Consider the following 17,485-nt stretch of genomic DNA (forward strand, 5'->3'; position numbering starts at 1 on the left):
GAGATGAAAACAACTCTACCATCTCATAAGAGTGTTTTGTTTACTTGTACCCTTATTTTTAATCACTAATAGTTTTAAATTACATGGCGATATCCAATTATGAATAGCAATAGATATAATGACATTCCTTGGCCTTTACCAAAAGTCTCCGAAGATATCCTCCTTTTGTAAACAAGAACAAAAAAAAAAAGAAAACAATTAGAGGAAATGATCCATTATTCCATAAAGTTCACAGGGGCAAAAATTTCAGCCCTTTCTGCATCCCTAAATAAACAAATAAAAGTGAATTGAACACAGGGGAGGAACTTCATTACATTTCTTAATAACAGCATATTTGAGAGCCCATAAAGAGCAATACCCAAATAATCTCCCCTGTCAAGATGTCGTTTCAGAGAAAAGACAGAGGAATTAAAAAAAAAATAAGCCTTTGGAAAGATGGAATTTTTCTTGTTTAGTGTTATGACTCCTTTTTATTAATGTGTGTTAATGCTGTCCAAGAGGACGTTATCCACCAGCTCTTATACTTAAAGAACCATGACCACTCCTAAATACATTTACATGGCCATAATATAATGGGCTTTGATTCTACATGTACATACACCAGCACTTATTTTTCATCAAATGTAAAAATTTCTGCTTTCAAAACATAGGGGCAGACATGGATTCTGCTCATAAATCTAGGTTTAGATGTACAGAGGGCATTAAGCAGGATGCAAGCTGAGGCAGACATCTCTGTACAGCCTCTTTCTTAACTGCTACTAACTCTGTAGGAACCTTTGGAAATTTTATTGTTATCATACTCAACAGTTCTGTGATTATGTCATATGTAAGTCTCAACTAAATGCAGAAATTCTGATTCTGTCACATATCTTTCACAAGAGATTGTGACAAAGAGATCTTGTCAGTGATCAGATGCTACAGAAAAATTCAGTGTTATGCTTTCTTTCAGGGTATGGCAACAGTGAAAGGAGGAATCCTTTCTTGGATTGGAGTTTCCAATCAACTCTCCTTCCTGTATCTCAGTAGTTCAGTACTTTGGTACTCTAACAGAGATCTTTAACTATTTACTCATTTAGGCACTGTGAGCAATAGATTGGTCTGGTAGATGCTCTAGTTCCCTCCCATTAAAGTTTTTATCAGTGCATCTAAATATTTATTGGGTATGAGCAAACCTCTTTATCCTGCAGGTTGGGGCACTAATTTGGAATGAGACACACCAGTGTTCTAGTTTGTGGGGATAGTTTATACATTAAACTGCCTTCCCTGTCACTCACAGCCATCAGTTTTTCTGTCTACCTCCCCTACCATGCTGCATTATGTTTATGAATGGTACAAATTTTGAAAAATGAATTTGTGTACCACATATACTTTTAAAATATCAAGAATTGCTTGTAAAACTTCTTAATGCTGCAATGTTGATATTTACCAGATGTTTCTAAAATTCCCTGCATTGGAGGGTACTTCAGGAATAAAATACTTTCATTACTGTTGGGATTGTTGTAGTAGGCATTTCAGGGAAGATAAGTTGTATTCAACTTTGACTTGTCCTTATAATTTGTTCTTAACTTATTTATTCCAAAAAACTGACTGTGTGCATTTTATAGTATTTTCAAATTAACAGTAAGTTTAAGCAAACAACATTTAAATTACCAACATTGGTTGTTTTCATATAATGAAAGAAAGCCTAATACAATTCCTCTGGGTGATATAATCAATAATGTCTTGAGGATACATTTGGTAACAGTCTATGGGGACAAATTGCTGTGTAGATTTATATAACTTTAATCATAGACAGAAATTCAAATATTACTCCCAGGAGTCATAATTTATTTCATTCAAGACTATGAGAAGGTGACAGAGTTCGGTCAAACTTACTACAGATTTGCTCAGAATCCTCACGGGAAACTAAAGAAATAATGGTTTCTATAGCAACTAAATGCATTAACATTATGTTTATTAATTACACATACAAACAGCAGAAACTGCAGGGAAAAAGCCCATGATGAGTCAGGACCTCACACTATGACCAAGAAGGTATTACTGTAATGGGAATTGTGAGTTGCTTTGTTCTGTCTTAGTCATTATGGAACAATAGCAGTAAAGCAGAAGCAACTAATCAGATACCTGCTGTCTGCATGTGTGTTTTTATGCCACAGCTGGAGGATTAGATAAAGTTACTGTAACATATGAATGCTGGGTTGCTTTGTTTGGTTTGTTTTCTCCTCTTCCCCCCTTTAATTATCTTCCTGTTAGGTAGAGTTCATCATAATATTTGGGACCATGGAAGAGCCTTTGCCATCCATAGGGCACAGTTTGGTTCTATAGGACTCGGCCTTTATCTCTGGTATTTTGCTATTTTTTAAAAGGAACTATTGACCATAAAACCCCTGACATATTAGCACTATACAATGAATAGTAACTTCCAGTACCTGGCCTTGTAGGTCTATTCATACTCTTGTATCTGCCAGTGATATTAAATACTTTCTGCAGTATATCACATTTACTATTTTCTCTAACATATTACTTTTATAATTTTGTATCTATTACAGAACAAGCAATCAGTTTTTCTGGTAACATCAAACCTTTGTGTATCTGATCTACTTTCTACTTGTATAATCATTATGTTCTCTTACAAGCCTTTTCCCGTCCAACCTTTCTCTCTCATTTTTTTTAAAATGTTGTCTCTTAAATTACAAGAAAAAAACTTTCAGGAAATGCTAGAGATGGAGCTATTATGAAAGAGCAATAACATTTTTGATTTTCTTTGCTGCTTTTTAATTTTTTGGGAGATTGGGATAAAGAAAATGCTTGCTACTTTAAAGATCTTAATGATAGATTTCAGCACAACCAAACAGCATGACCAGAATTAAATGACAGCTGACACTAGAGATAATAATTGCAGCAAAGAAAGCCAAACTGCAGCATGCCTAAGAACCGAATGACCTGATGCTGCTAGTAGTGGTTTTCTGAAGGAAGAAAGATGAGTTACAGCAGGGTGAATTCTAATAGGAGTAGGAGCTCTGCCAAAGTGATTTCTGTGTTAAGCTTCTCCTCTGCCCTCCTGATTTGGAGCTGTTCTCTTTGACAGACTGCATGCAGATGCACTTGATACAATTTCTCAGCGCTGGGGTTGTGGCAGGCTGGTCCCTTACCCCTTACCTGTTCCATCCTTGGTAATTGCCTTCACCAGGATCCTTACCAGCAAGGCTGTCAGCAGCCATTTGCAGGAGAAATTCAGGGCTGGCTGGGGAGCATTTACTGCTCATTTGAAGACAGATGTAAGCTCATGCTGACCATAAATCAAGTTCACCTTCCAAACCAGGGCAAATCTGTAGCCAGTTAGCATTGTGCCAAAACCAAGGTAATATGTCCTGCTTGCTGTGCTTTATATTGTGCCAGCCTGCTGACCTGGGGGATGGAGCACAAGCATAACCAGTACAAGACTCTTTAGAGGCACATAGTTGAGTCCAGGTACTACTTTAAAATGATCTAAAACAGTAAAGGGACCAGAACGGAGGTGAAAATTTTTCTTGGTACACCTCCAAGTTTTGAACTGTTGCTGTTGCTAACTAAACTGTCATGCAACTAGAGCCCATCACATTTGCTACAGCTGTGTGGGCGTTAAGAGTCAAAGAAAAAGCTCTGACAGAGCCTCATGATATTATTGCCAGCCTTTGAGGAAAGCTAATAAAAACAACAGCTGGGGCTGGCAAACAAAGAAAATCTAAAATCTACTATGGAAAAACATTGGAAAAAAATTTTTGGTTTGGTTTTTTTCCCAATTTCTTTTTTTTTATTTTTCAAAGATTCATTGCAGCCTACTTCTGATAGAGAAAATCCTCAGCATTACAGCATTTAGAGTGGCAGCTATGGGTGGATGATAGGTTCCACTATGTACCAGTTCTTTACCAGTTGCTGTCAATAAACTTCAAACAGCCTTCAGCTTAGCCAAGCACACCATATTTTAACTTGAATAATGGTGCACTAGAAAAGCATGGAAATAAATTGTAAAATTACATATCCCTGTTGAAAACTCATACACTTGGCTACCTCATCAACTCATAATTTTTTGTAAGAAACTTATCTGTACAAGAACTCTATGGAAACAAGATGAAAAAAAACCTGTCTCTCATTGTGCTCACAGCCTGACTCTTCAGACAAGTGTGGATTGCTTGCCTCAGAAAAATGTGCATTAGTTTGCAGAGAATGTCTTAAAAACTACACAGAAGGGCAGAGAATAAATAATAAATGATAATAGCATATAATCTTTAGATCTCAAAATGCTTTATGTAGCTATCTTCATGACAAAGAGACACTGGGACAAAGAGAGGCGGAGAAATTTACTCTGTATCACACAGCAGATCATTAGCAAGACCAGGAACAGTAGCAGGTATCCTGAGACCAAATCCAAATCATGTCCAAATCATGAGGACCCATTGCCCATTGTGCCTTCCATTGTTGGCAGATAATGAATGTGAGGGAGATAAAGCACTGACAGTCCTATGCTACAGTTAGTAAAATATAGTCCAGTTGTTTTGTATCTGAGGTCTAGAGAAAAGCATGCTCAATAAATTCCAAGATTTTATAATTCATCCTTCATTTGTTTAGTGAAAACAAACCAACAAAAATAAAACTGGTATTCAGAGCTTGATTGTTAAGTTTTCAAATTTCTTTCAAAAGGCATAGTCTTTTTGAACAAATCAAACTAACTGGAGAAATTTGTGCCAATAAATATGTGTAAACAAATATGACTTAGTGACAAATATGACTTCAGGTAATCAGGATCTAACAGGCCAGCATTATTGAATTTAAGAGTTGTTGCTTTTCCCATAAGTCTGGGAGTTTTTTACTATTTTAGAAGACATATATTTTTTAAAAAATGCATTTTTTTCAAGGAGGCTACATTAGAGATGACAGCTAAATTTGTTTTTCATGGCAGAAGTAGCCCAGTGGCTCCAAAGAATATTATACTGGTAGATGTTGCATAAATGAATCAAAAAAATACACAGGACAGGGGAAAAATTCTGGACATTTTCAGCACTGTTCACATAAGTCTTATGTAGAAGTGCTAATATAGCCATTGTCCCCACAGATTCTTATTAAAACCACTCTAGAGATATAAAGAAGCAGACTGTGACCATGAGCAGATAACTAGCTCTAATAGTAATGGGAAATGTCACTAAATGTCATTAGAGCCTGACATAACCTAAATGATGGCAGTATGTTTAGTATAATGGAAGGATATAATGAGGATATGGCATTTCCTTTAAGGACAGTAGCAGATTCAAACCAGTAAAATAATTCAGTAGTAATGGCCATCTGAGTAGGAAAGTAACTGGTTGTGCTGCCAAAACCTCTTTAGATTCATAGCAAACCTAGAAACACAAAACCTTTAAAGGAAAAAAAAAGCAATCACCTTTATGAGGTGAAACAAGAGGCTGAAGCACAGATGGTGAGGAAAGCATTCTAATAAAGCCTGTTTCTTTCACAGTTTCCCAACAGGACATAAATAAAATTCCTAGCAAATAGAGTGAATTTTAATTACTTCAGAAAAGCCGACCCCCCCCCCCCCCCCCCCCAAGTAATTATATAAATCCTATGGAATCCGTGTTATTCCAGAAATTTATTTGTCCTGCTGAGTTCACTGTCTGAATAGGGAAATCAAGACAACCAAGCGGGGTCTAAAGACTAGCTGTAGCCCACTTATGTTTCAAGTGACAGAAGTGAAAGATGCCTTTGCCATTAGGAAATTTATAGTTTGCAGTGAATTTATTTTTTGCTTTAGTGGTTGGTTTGTTTTGTACATTTAAAAACTGTGATAAAGGGGGGATTGTTTCTGAGTAAAGAGAAGTGAAAAAAATAATTATGCTAAAAACTAAGCAGAATGAAAATGTAAAGAATAATTTAGTAGTGTGGGGGAGTTTTAATAATTACGCTGTTTGCTCCCAATCATCAAATTATAAATAAATGGATTTGCAAATGTCCTTAGAATCACTTAGTATTTATCAGGGATAACAACAAAAAGAAATTACTAGTATTCACAGTTCCTTATCTTAAATTTGCTTTTCAATAGTTGTGCTGGTGTTAGAAACAATAGAAACTGTTTTACCAAACTGCAGGTATGAGATGGTGGGTCAAATGTGTTCTTTGAGCAACTCTATTGAAATCACTGACTCACACTAGGAACAACTTCAGCTTTATATACTCAGCCTTTGGAGGGACAGACAAAGATCTCTATGGGCAAATGTACCACAGACCAGGACTAAAACCATTTAATCTATGCTTTTAGGGGGACAGTGACTGGAAATTGTGGGGAAACTGGAAACATGTCAGGTTTTCATTAGACGTTAGTGTTGAAAATCTTGATCTACATGTTAAAAAGCTGAAGTCAGACAACAAAATTTAAAAAATTAAGATAAATAAAAATTAGTTTTTCAAATTCCTCATCTATTTTCATATTCCAGGCTGTACAGCTACTACGCAGAATACAGTTGCAGCATATTCCTGCTCGTCACCCAGGTCTGTAAAACTTCAAGTGATTTTCATAAGAGTGGGAACAAGAACCAGGTCAGCAGCTCAGACCATTTCTAAGAGAAACTCTATGATTTCCCTTCAGCCTTGAAAAGTATTTGGCAACTGAGGTTGTGAAGCTTATGTGGTGCTTTTGTACACAGAATGTTTTTTATCTCCTCATTCTGTAAAATAAATGATAGTTATAACTTATTCTATTAAAATGTATTTATAATAGGAAAGAAAACCTATTGCCTTTTGGTATTTGTTCTCCCAACTTAGAGTAAACCCTAGTTTCTTTTAAGTTGCTAAGAAAGGATGTTGGGGATAGATGATTGATGTTCTGGAAAAGACAGAGTTCTTCTGTAATGCTTTTCAGGGGATGATGAGAGGGCAAGCAACACACAAAATTCATAACAGTAGATGCTTAGCAGTAAATGTGTGGCTCTGGAGATTCAGAGATCATCTCTATTTTTTCCTAGGCAGAAAACACTGGAAAATTATCTCACTTCTAAAACATACATTTACCCTGGTTAGAATAAAACCAGAAGATATTGCCTAAACTGGGTGACCTTAAACCTATGGTAACCAGAATATGGACATGAAAACTGCAGCATCTTTTGTTTGCCATGATTTTGTCACGTGCCTAGATTGCTACACGTACAGACAAGTTTTGTCCTTGGTCAGTCCCCACTTTGAGAGTCTGTAATTGCAAAGATGACAGAGAAAATCAGCAGATTTAATCCAACAGTTCTTCATGTTTTCTGCAGTCTTTGCTGAAGGTGTTGTGGTAAATATATCTTTCTAGGGGTGGAATTAAAAAATAATGATTTCACTGAACAAAAGAAAAGAAAGAAAGAATTCAGCAACTTTGCTGTAGCACACAAGGAAAGCTCATTCAATGACATTTTCTCTGGAGGTCATAGTATCTAATTGTTGTTTGTACATTCCTTATTATCACAGTTTTGGAAGTAACCTCCTAAAATCCAAGAGTTCAGAACCCTCTCCATCTACTGGACACAATAGTTATTGTCATCCTGAGATAAAGGATAAAAGAGAGACCTAGATTTGTTATCATCAATTTAGGTACCTTAGGATATGAAATATTAAAATTATCATTTGATTTTGGTGGGATATCTAAAAACATGGCAGAAGAAAAAGTGATCTTTAAGAAGAATGCCTCAATTCTCTCAGCTGCAGGGATGGTATGGTGTCACTTTACAGGGTCATCCAATCCACAAAATTAGGCTTGGATTTTATTTGACTAAGTATGGAGTTTATAAACAGTAGTTACTCAAAAGCATCAAAACTTTCTGATACTGAAGATGAGCACTGTCAGCTCAGGTGCATCTCTCTGGAAATTGACAGTTACCCAGTCTAAAGACTGAAGCTCCACATAAGAGATGGGCTACTAGCATCACAGATTAGGGTCTCTCTGGGTATATTAAAGAAAATTCAATTAGGTATCATGAGAAGCTTTTGAACAGATGAGATGATATCTAGTACTTTTAGATATCTGCAGCATTAGATAGTGTAAGCAATCCAGTTCTTGTCTAGAGTCTTCCAGTTCTTGTCTAGAGTCTAGCAGAGTTTAAGGTGATAGAGTCCCAGTGTAGGTAGGGTCAGAGTAAACTGTGTAGAAACAACAATCAGCATTATGAGTATCAAGCTGAGTTATAAATCATGATAAAGATTGCATATGCTAACTTTCTACAGAATAAACTCTTTTCAGGAGCTCTAAAATAGACATTTAAAACATAATATAGTATTGTAGACTGAAAGACAAAGACAAAAAAAGAACATCATTTGTCACCCAGGACATAGCTACTTTTGTTTAAAAAAATAATCCTTATTACTTCTTTTAGTGTTTTTTTTCTCTTAAACTGGGACAGCTAGGTCTGGCTATTCATCTGCTTTTAAAAATATGGGTTTCAGACTAGTTTTACTTAATAGCTAGTATGTTAAGTGTTAAAGAAAAAGAGATTTGTAAGTGACTGTTACTTTCCTGTTGTGTTACTGACACGTCTGATTACAAAGTGCATTTATTACAGTGGTTTGAAAGGTCAAGAAAAATTTTTTTGCTTTAAAAAACAATTCACTAGGCAAGACTAATTTAGATACACAGAAAATAAAACCAGCTGCTAACATTTGCTTCCAACACAGGGAAGTCTTTTCGTCATTATATGTACTCTCATGTTTTCCTTAAGTATACTTGTTGACTAAAAAAGGTCAACACTTATCCAGTCTTACTACAGATTGATATTAGAAATGATGGCACTTTCCTGCATTTAGCAAAAGAAATATCCAGGCATAAGTAAAGATGCCACTAATTTTCAAAAATGTTGAAATTTTAAACAGAGACCATTACATAGACTTACAGGAATGCATATACCTTTACACATTAAGATTAGTTTCATAACACAGTGCTTGCCCAGCTTAATTTACTCTTCATCTAAGAGTTTACCTATTTGCATGTTCCTCCTATCATTATATAGCAAATGAACTCAAAAGCATTGTGGTCTAGAGGAGGTTTCCTTAAAAACTCACCATTTAATATTATTGGTGTTTTTTTCCCAAAGTGTGATTATTTACTTTTACATGAATCACTGCTATGTCTATCTTTTCTGCTTGCATTTTTGTTATAGCCATTTACAAATTACAGTATATTTAGAAATGGTTATTTGATATGCAAGAAGTCTTTGTAATTTATTTTTCATAAGAGAAATGTTTGAGCAGAAAATTGTTTCCTTCCTACTTGATAGAATTGAAGATCAATGGCAAAGTTTCCTCCTGTAGAACTTTGAGAGGAGGCAGTATGTTAACTGATGTTTGCAAACACGACTGTGAGAAATCCACATATGTTGCTACCCATTTTCAAACCAGCAGATTATTCACATATTTAATGTGTGAGCAGTCACAGATAATTCCATAAAAATTCCCACCTGCCTAGAAACAGCTGTGTACATAAGAGCTTTACCGATAGTAATGAGGAATCAAGTTGCATCACATCATCTCCCATCCATCTTAAGAAATATGGATATCTCTTGCCTGCACCATTGCATTTTCCTTTTTTTTTTTTTTAACAGTCCACCCAGGGATCTCATTATTCAGAAAAATTTCCACTCTTTCCTATTTCAGCATTTTTTGAAATGTGATTATTTTACTCCTGTATTTTTCAGTAGCATTGGGAGAAAAGAAAATCTCAGAAGGGACTAGGTATTTTTCTGCACCTTATTTTCTGCACACACTATTTTATGGCATTCTTAGCCACCAACCCTATCAAAGAACAGTAAGTCACAGAAATGTAGCATAGTCAGTGAAATGTTATGAGAATTTTCAACATTTTGAGTGACAGAAGCCACGATCTTGAAGTTTTGTTTCCTTAGTGTTTGGGTACAGGGAATAATAAGTGGACTAAATGGACCATCCATGGCATGAATGAATTTCAGTGCTGTTTCAAGTCATATACATGCTGAAGTGTTCCACTAAATTGGCAATGACTTGATTTTGAGTTATTTTACAATATTTTTAGGTTAAAAACAAAGAAAGAAGCTTGGATCTTTGTACGGTGCAGTACCAAATTTCAGTAGTGCAATTTACACTACAGAGGAGTAGATGTTTCTGAGATTACCTGCAATAATTTTGTCCCTTCTCTTTTGTAAAGCTTGTTGCTTCTCTCTAGTTCTTTCTTTTCTAGTATCATTTACAAGCTATTTTGAGACCTTGATATCAGTAGGATCCACTTCACTTAACAGTGATATCTATAAGATCAAAATAAAATCCAACTCAGACTTCTCTACTTCCCCCACAAGTATTAATCAAAACAACTGTGATATGAAAAATGTTGTGCTGTTTTTTGCTTTTTCTCCTCTACAGCTGCATATAGTTACAACAACTTGTTAGTGGACCTTAGGGATCTGAATACTGCATACCAGAGCTGGTTTATGCCAATTATTATGTTGAGGGATGAAACTGCCTTGTATCATTTCATTTGTGGCTATGAACAGCAGGTGAATGTTATAGTTTCTGCTTTCCAATTATAAATCACACAGACTGAAATCTCAGTTCTCTGAGTAAGGGCTGTAAAAGCAGTGGATTGTAAGGAGACTACTGTTTCTTTTGAAAAGGAGTCTGAAATTAGAGTTTATTGATGTGTTTTTTATCCCCACCTCCCTGTCATAGTTGGCTTTTAAAACCAAAATTGAAAAATGATTGGATAAAGGAATGGAAAGCAAATAAAACATCTAACTCTTAAGACTGTATTTAGGACTACAAATCATAAATAGGTCCAGCACTGATACATTCAAGTGATTGAGTAATATGAGGTTCACTTTGGGTTTTCTATAGATGGGCTTTCAAGAAAAATGTGAAAGGATATGGTAATGGTAACAGGACTCCAATCCAGTATCTGGCATAGACTAAGCCTGTCTTTAAATATTTATAATTTTGTGATCCTCCTTGAAGTGCATCTGCAAAGACCTATGTGACACTTGAGTCTGCAGCCTAGACTTATGTGGATGGACAAAGGCTAAGATTCTTTACAGACTAAATAGAAGGTGTTTGGTGGTAATAGGATGTAACTAACAACATCAAAATGACTGGATTCCGTTACTGAAGGAAAATCTTCAGAATCAGAAGATTTTTTTTAAAATAGGTATTCTGCTAGCCATATTTGTAGTCTAGTTTTGGGTTCCCCAATGTAAGACATACTGTACTTTACTGAAATGAGCTCCCCACACACCACAAGGGAGTCAGGGGATAGAATGCACAGTGCAGAAGCTAAATTCCACTTATTTAGGTAAACCAGAGCAATAAAATTATGAAAGTGGACATAGTGCTCCCTACAGTTACTTAAAGGAAGTCTGTAGAGGAGATGAGGAGTCTTGCATATGCAGAGAGAAAGGACAAAAAAAGCTAAGTTCACCAGTTGCAAAAAAAAGAAATTCTGTAAATATTAAAAAAAAGAAAAAAAAAAAAAGAAAAAAAAAAAAAAAAACCAAAAGAGGATCGCCATCCAGGGTCCAAACATAGTTGCGCAGAGATTCTGCATTCTTAGACACATTCAAATGACTGGGTAAAGTCTGGCTATGTGATCTAAGTTGCCCTTTGAGTTTGGGAGCAGAGGGGAGAAAAGGCTGGATTTGAGACCTCCAGAAGTGTTTTCTAGCCTAAATCACTCTGTTACTCTCTAATTCTCACTCTGTAAGTATATGATTCTATTTTTCAACTTCATGGTTTGTGTTTCTCCCATTTTTGAAATTTGCGGGAGGGACTGGGAAGGGGTAACTTATTCTAGCCATGAGCACATATGGTAATTTCTCCTAATGATATAGTAACTTATTCTTCTTGTCTATGCAGTTTTGTCTAGTAAGGGTTATGAAAATTGTCACTGAGTGGGCATAAGTCACATCATATTAGTTACCTTATGTGTACACGTCTCATAGGAAACTATTTTTAGAAGTTTTTTTTAATCCTATTGACAAGGACCAATTTGAATTTATCTCTGTTCCCACCAATGAGTATAAGAAAAGAAAGAACAATATTCAGCTATTTCCTAGTTTTTCAGAGTTATAACAATCTGAAGTGTGCATAAGAGTCACATACTAATGAAGTCCCAAGATAGATCTACCAACTAAGGCATACAGTAGCAGAATACTGTGCTTCATTATGTCTCATATTTATCTGCAGTGCATTATGCAGGTTCAAAAAGAGACGTGCAGATTTTTGAAGCAAGTAGCATAAAGGCTGTTTGTCTTCCACTTTGTCTAGCCTTTTGTTTACACAATAATAAATGTGCAGAACAGTTCAAAGGTCAAAATTGACTGGGAAAAAAATCTCTTTAGAGGATTTGATGTCATTAAAAAAACAAACAAACATAGAAAGCATTTAATAGAATTTTGAAATTTTTGAGTCTTATCAGCTCACAGAATTTTTAACCAACTTGCTTAAAGCAATGAAATTACACATCACAAAATGTGGGACTTTTTTACAAGAGGGAATTAGTAATACATTGTAAATGCTTTATCAAAGTTTTGTAACTACATAATTGATACCATCTGGTGTTTCAGAAAAGACTGATCTGATTTGGAATGAGCTATGAAAATCAAGGGTCAGTATTAAGAAAACATATTTCTAGGTTACCAAAACCACAAATATAAGATTCTGAATTTTTCAGCTCATTAAGTGAAGTCTTGTGTATGTAATTATGTATTTGCTTGATTTAAAAGTTCTTTGTACATTGGAATATCAGAAAATTCCACTTCTAATTTCTTTTTATGTACAGTCACACTCCCTTATCAATCCTTTTTCTTTTATATTCATCTATTTTAGATCAGGAAATATTTTTGGTCTATCTGATTTACCTCTGTATAAGTCTGGAAATTTCAATTGTTATGCAGCATGAAGCTCTATTTTATTTTTTTTTTAAAGGAGATAAAATGTTTACAGTGATTCCATTGGCTGGACTCCACATTGCTTGCACAAAGGCTATCTGGTTTTTTGGCAACTATGATTCAATGATTCTAGTTCCAGATGTAATAACTATTGCTGTTCTGTTTTTAAATTCATAATTAGATTTCAAAACTTATGCAGGTTATTACCAAAAATCTGTCAATAACTGCCCTGATGAAATGCCAGGAAGGAATCTCAAGTGAATTAGGAAATGGCCCTTTGTCATGTTCTGGTAAGCCATTGCCAACAACCAGTTCTACCCTCACTCTCCACTGCAGTTAGTGACTTTGGTTCATCAACACCTGAATGAGAGCAAGATGAATAAAGTTACATGTAACATGGGGAAAAATCTGGGCCTTTTTAGTAGTGTTTCCAGTTAACTACACTGTATCACTGTAGTCAGAGCTTGGGAAACTGACAAAGAAGTTAAGTTTTGGGTTCACTTCCAACATTGCATATATTATGTCTCTAGAGTTTGCAAAAACGATCAGATCAGAAAGGCCGTATTTTGGAATCTCTTTGTATGGGTCTAAATGACTACACATAGCAAAAAATAAGCCCTCAGGATCACAGTCACTTCTAGAGAAGCCCCAAGTGCCTTGTAGTTTAATACTGTCCCGTTCTAACTAGATGAGCTCACCCATCACTAGACAGACATAAGAGTCATCTGCTTTTGATAATGTCAGTTGGGATTTTCCAGTCACGCGTCTCACTAGAAATGTGGGTATCTCAGCTCACAAAGTGTGAGGAGAACGGATCCTTTTCAGAGAAACCTACAAGGCCCAGGGGATGAGACTAGTGTGGTAGAGCTTGATTCAGACAAATCTGACAAGTCTAATTCCCTAGACATGCCAAAGAGCTGGAAAGCAGACAGCAGTGAACAGATCCAGATTGTAACTGGGAACGGCAAAAGGCAAGTGCCAGGTGTTTTCTAGACATAGCACTCACTTTTACTGTTCTTGTCATCAAATTTATATCTGCTAGCTTTTGAAGAAAATACTGAGTGCTTTTACGGCACTAAAGATTTTCAAAAGGTGGGAGGGAAATGTGTTGCCAAAATAAGGATGTAAAATGTGGGCAAAATGTAAAATTTTCCATTGAGAACATAATAGTACAATTAAGGGAAACTGCTTTCTAGTCACCCAGGTACAAAAATAAGTAAAGTTTGATGCAACAATCATTGATGTTATTTTATAAAAGCCACTGGAAAGTGAGAATCAAATAGGGCATAAACAGTCCTTTTGTAACAGCAAAGAAATTGTGAGTAACAAAGAAAAATGAAAAGGACAGAGGTTCTTTTTTTTTTACCTGCATCTGCTGTTTGCTTTTCTTTTTCTATTTTATTTTGGTTTTGTGCTTTATTTTCAATTCATCATATTTACTTATTTCTAAGTGTTTTCAAATATATTAATATATATTAAAGCCTCACATTAGTATAAAGCTAATTTTTGATTTTGTATCTAGTCTTTTCAGGGGGAGAGGGTAAAATGGGAGAAAGATTTAATTAAATGTATGTTGTCAGGATTCAAATGAGCTGCAATTAATTTCTGGTCAAGAAAATTTTATATTCTCTATCATAACTACAGGAAAAGTTATTATTGTATTTTCTGACACATTTGTAACATGTTTGAGGGAAAAAAAATTCACATCTCAGCTGAAGAGCCTAATCCTTAATACACAAAAATACCTATGCTTCAGTGACTTAGCTAATGGTGAATAGAAGGGAAAATTCTCAATGTCCCCAAACATAACTGCTAAACAAATATGTATCTACAAGCTTTTTATCACACTTCCCTTGAAAATGGATAAAACATTTCTGTAGCTCAATAAAGCTGCTTCACTGCTCCACTGCTCTTATCCAAGATATAGCCTCTATTCTTGAGTAGACACCAAAAATCTTTAAACATTTGCAGGGACAAAAGAGCATTTTTAATGGGTGAACTTCTTTATTCTTTGTTGCACTTTCTTCCTGTGTATATTATGAAATATGTTACAATATATAAAGATAACAAGTACCACATCTTGACCATGGACAACTACAAGAATTGTCAACATTTGTGCTGTTTTATTGTCAATGACAAATATGATTTTAACAGTAAGTTCCTTTGCAAGTCTGGGATGTCTGACTAACATTTGAGTAGCTTCTTCCATTGAATTACACTACCATTAATCATTTCCACTAATTCAATAAAAACAGTGTCAATAAGATAAAACACTTTTTCTATTAAATTAATGAGGGTGGTTGGTTACTAATAGGCTATGACTGCATTAGGGAAATGTTTAAAGTAACATGATACATTAACAAGGAAATATTTAATAAAGATTTCATGTAATTTTTAATTCATTCCAAACCCTATGAGGAAGGAAGGAAATTCCTATTATGAAGATAGCCCCTGCATAAACTTGCTGAATATCATCACCTTACTATTTCCCTTGACACTGTGTAAACTAAGACATATGACTAGCCCTTTTTGATTTTCTGTTTTCTTGTTTATAAAATGTGAGGCATTGCACACATCCTTTGTTCAGTGCTATAAGATTTTCCAATAGAAATCCTGAACATGAGCCATAGATTATTCACGTGTATAGAGGTTTTATCTTTCTGTGAGAAAAGATGCTCTAAACCCACCTCAAATAATGATTGTTTTTGTAGCCTTAGGCAACTCACTTATGGCCTTTCAGAAGTTGCATAAATTTAAATTTTCCATTGGTTTTAGCTAATGGAAAATCTGAGTAGCAGTATCTCTGCAATTCATGCTGTTCACCTTAAACTGAGCCTTAAGCTCAATTTCTTCAGCTGTAAAAGTAGCTGCAACAATACTTGTCTCTGCCCACATTGACTTCAGAATTAGGGACCTCATGGCCAGAAATGAATTTGAATATGAGAATGAATTAAAACAAATAAGCTCATCTGTTTATTAGAAGGCAAAATATTAACTTCCTGAGGATGTTTGGACACTGCAAAGTAGCATAGCTAATGTATGATGAGGGCAGAGTGATATAGTTAATTGTCTGAAGGAGAGCTTTACCTTTCCTTTTGTGCCTACATGTGTCTAGTGTACCTGTCAAATCAATGAGGAGGTGCTGAAGGGTCACCAATTCCGGCCCTAGAATGCTGAATGCATTCAACACTGGACATGGAGTAATACCAGCCATGATGGGGTAAATAAGATCTCTCTGGCATCCATGCAACCCTCATCCACTCTTTACCTGAGTTTGATTTCAGTTTTGCTGTATGTGATAAACCCTGATTTAATGTGGTATGAAGTTCATAGTGGTGCTAAAGAGAATTACCTTCTTATTGGAGAGAAATTAAAACATGTATAATTTTGCAACATGTAACTCAAATTTTCTATTCATCTCTGGCTTCAACCTGCCTATGGCACACAAAGCACCCCACGTTTTGATGACATAGCATGTACCTATGAAAACATAGATATACAAAGTATTCTTTGTAATTTTCTTCAAAATAATATATCATAGTATGTTTTGCACATAAATACTACAAAAAAAATCAATAAAATACTTTACAGTTTTTCACTTATGGTCCTCCCTAAAAGTGGGGAAATAGTGAAATAAACATATCCCAACTTTGTATTTTTTCAGGATTTTGGGGAAGCAAGAGTTTTTTTGACTACTTTTGTTTAAACAGAAAACCAAAGGCAAGTTATTAAGTTCTTACAAAATCTCAGTCTAGTATTGGAGATTGATTTCCTTTATGATTTTGAACCCTGAAAAACCTCATAAAGAAGTGTTATTATAAGAAGCACCAAATCTGAAGAATGTTTTAGCCTAAAAAGAGGTAGGATGCTAATGAAGAAAAGAGCACTGATTATAATGACACATAATAGAATGTTACTCTTAAACAGAAGACAATTCTACTGTTTTGGAAGCTTAATATAATTAAAAATGCAAAAGATGCAAAACAATTAAGAAAGTGCTATTGAATTGTATAGCTTCTGTCATAGTAATTTCCAGTAAAATATTAATTGTTCTGATGATTTATCATTGTTTTAGAGACTGACTCTCTGGTCTCACAAACACTGTGACTTTTGATGGAAAATTATATCCTAGGTCTTCATTTGCTGAATAAATAGATGAATAGACATGGCATTAAAGAGTGTAAAATTGTCATATAATGCCTTTATAGTAATCAGAATTCTATTTTAAAATCAATGTTTTGATTTGGCCAAGCACTGTTTTACAAGATGCATGTTCGTAAAAGTCCTCATACTAAAAACTTCTAAAAATAATCAGAAAATCATTATAATATTTCTCAACAGTTGAATCCATCTTTGTTTTGTTTTTTGTTTTCTTTCATTTTTTTCTTAACATATAGGCATATATTAAAAAATTTTTAACATTCTTAAGAATTTTCAAGCCCCTCATACACCATATGAAGTGCACAAATTTTCCCAGGCTTTATTCCCATTAGTGATATCACAATGGAAAAATTCCCCTTTAGTGTTAAATATTTGTTTTGTTATACTCACAATGATTACAAGTGATGAGCAATATTAAGGGT

Source organism: Lonchura striata, chromosome 1A (assembly GCF_050655825.1).
Source record: "Lonchura striata isolate lonStrDom1 chromosome 1A, ASM5065582v1, whole genome shotgun sequence".
In the NCBI taxonomy this organism is placed as follows: Eukaryota; Metazoa; Chordata; class Aves; order Passeriformes; family Estrildidae; genus Lonchura; species Lonchura striata.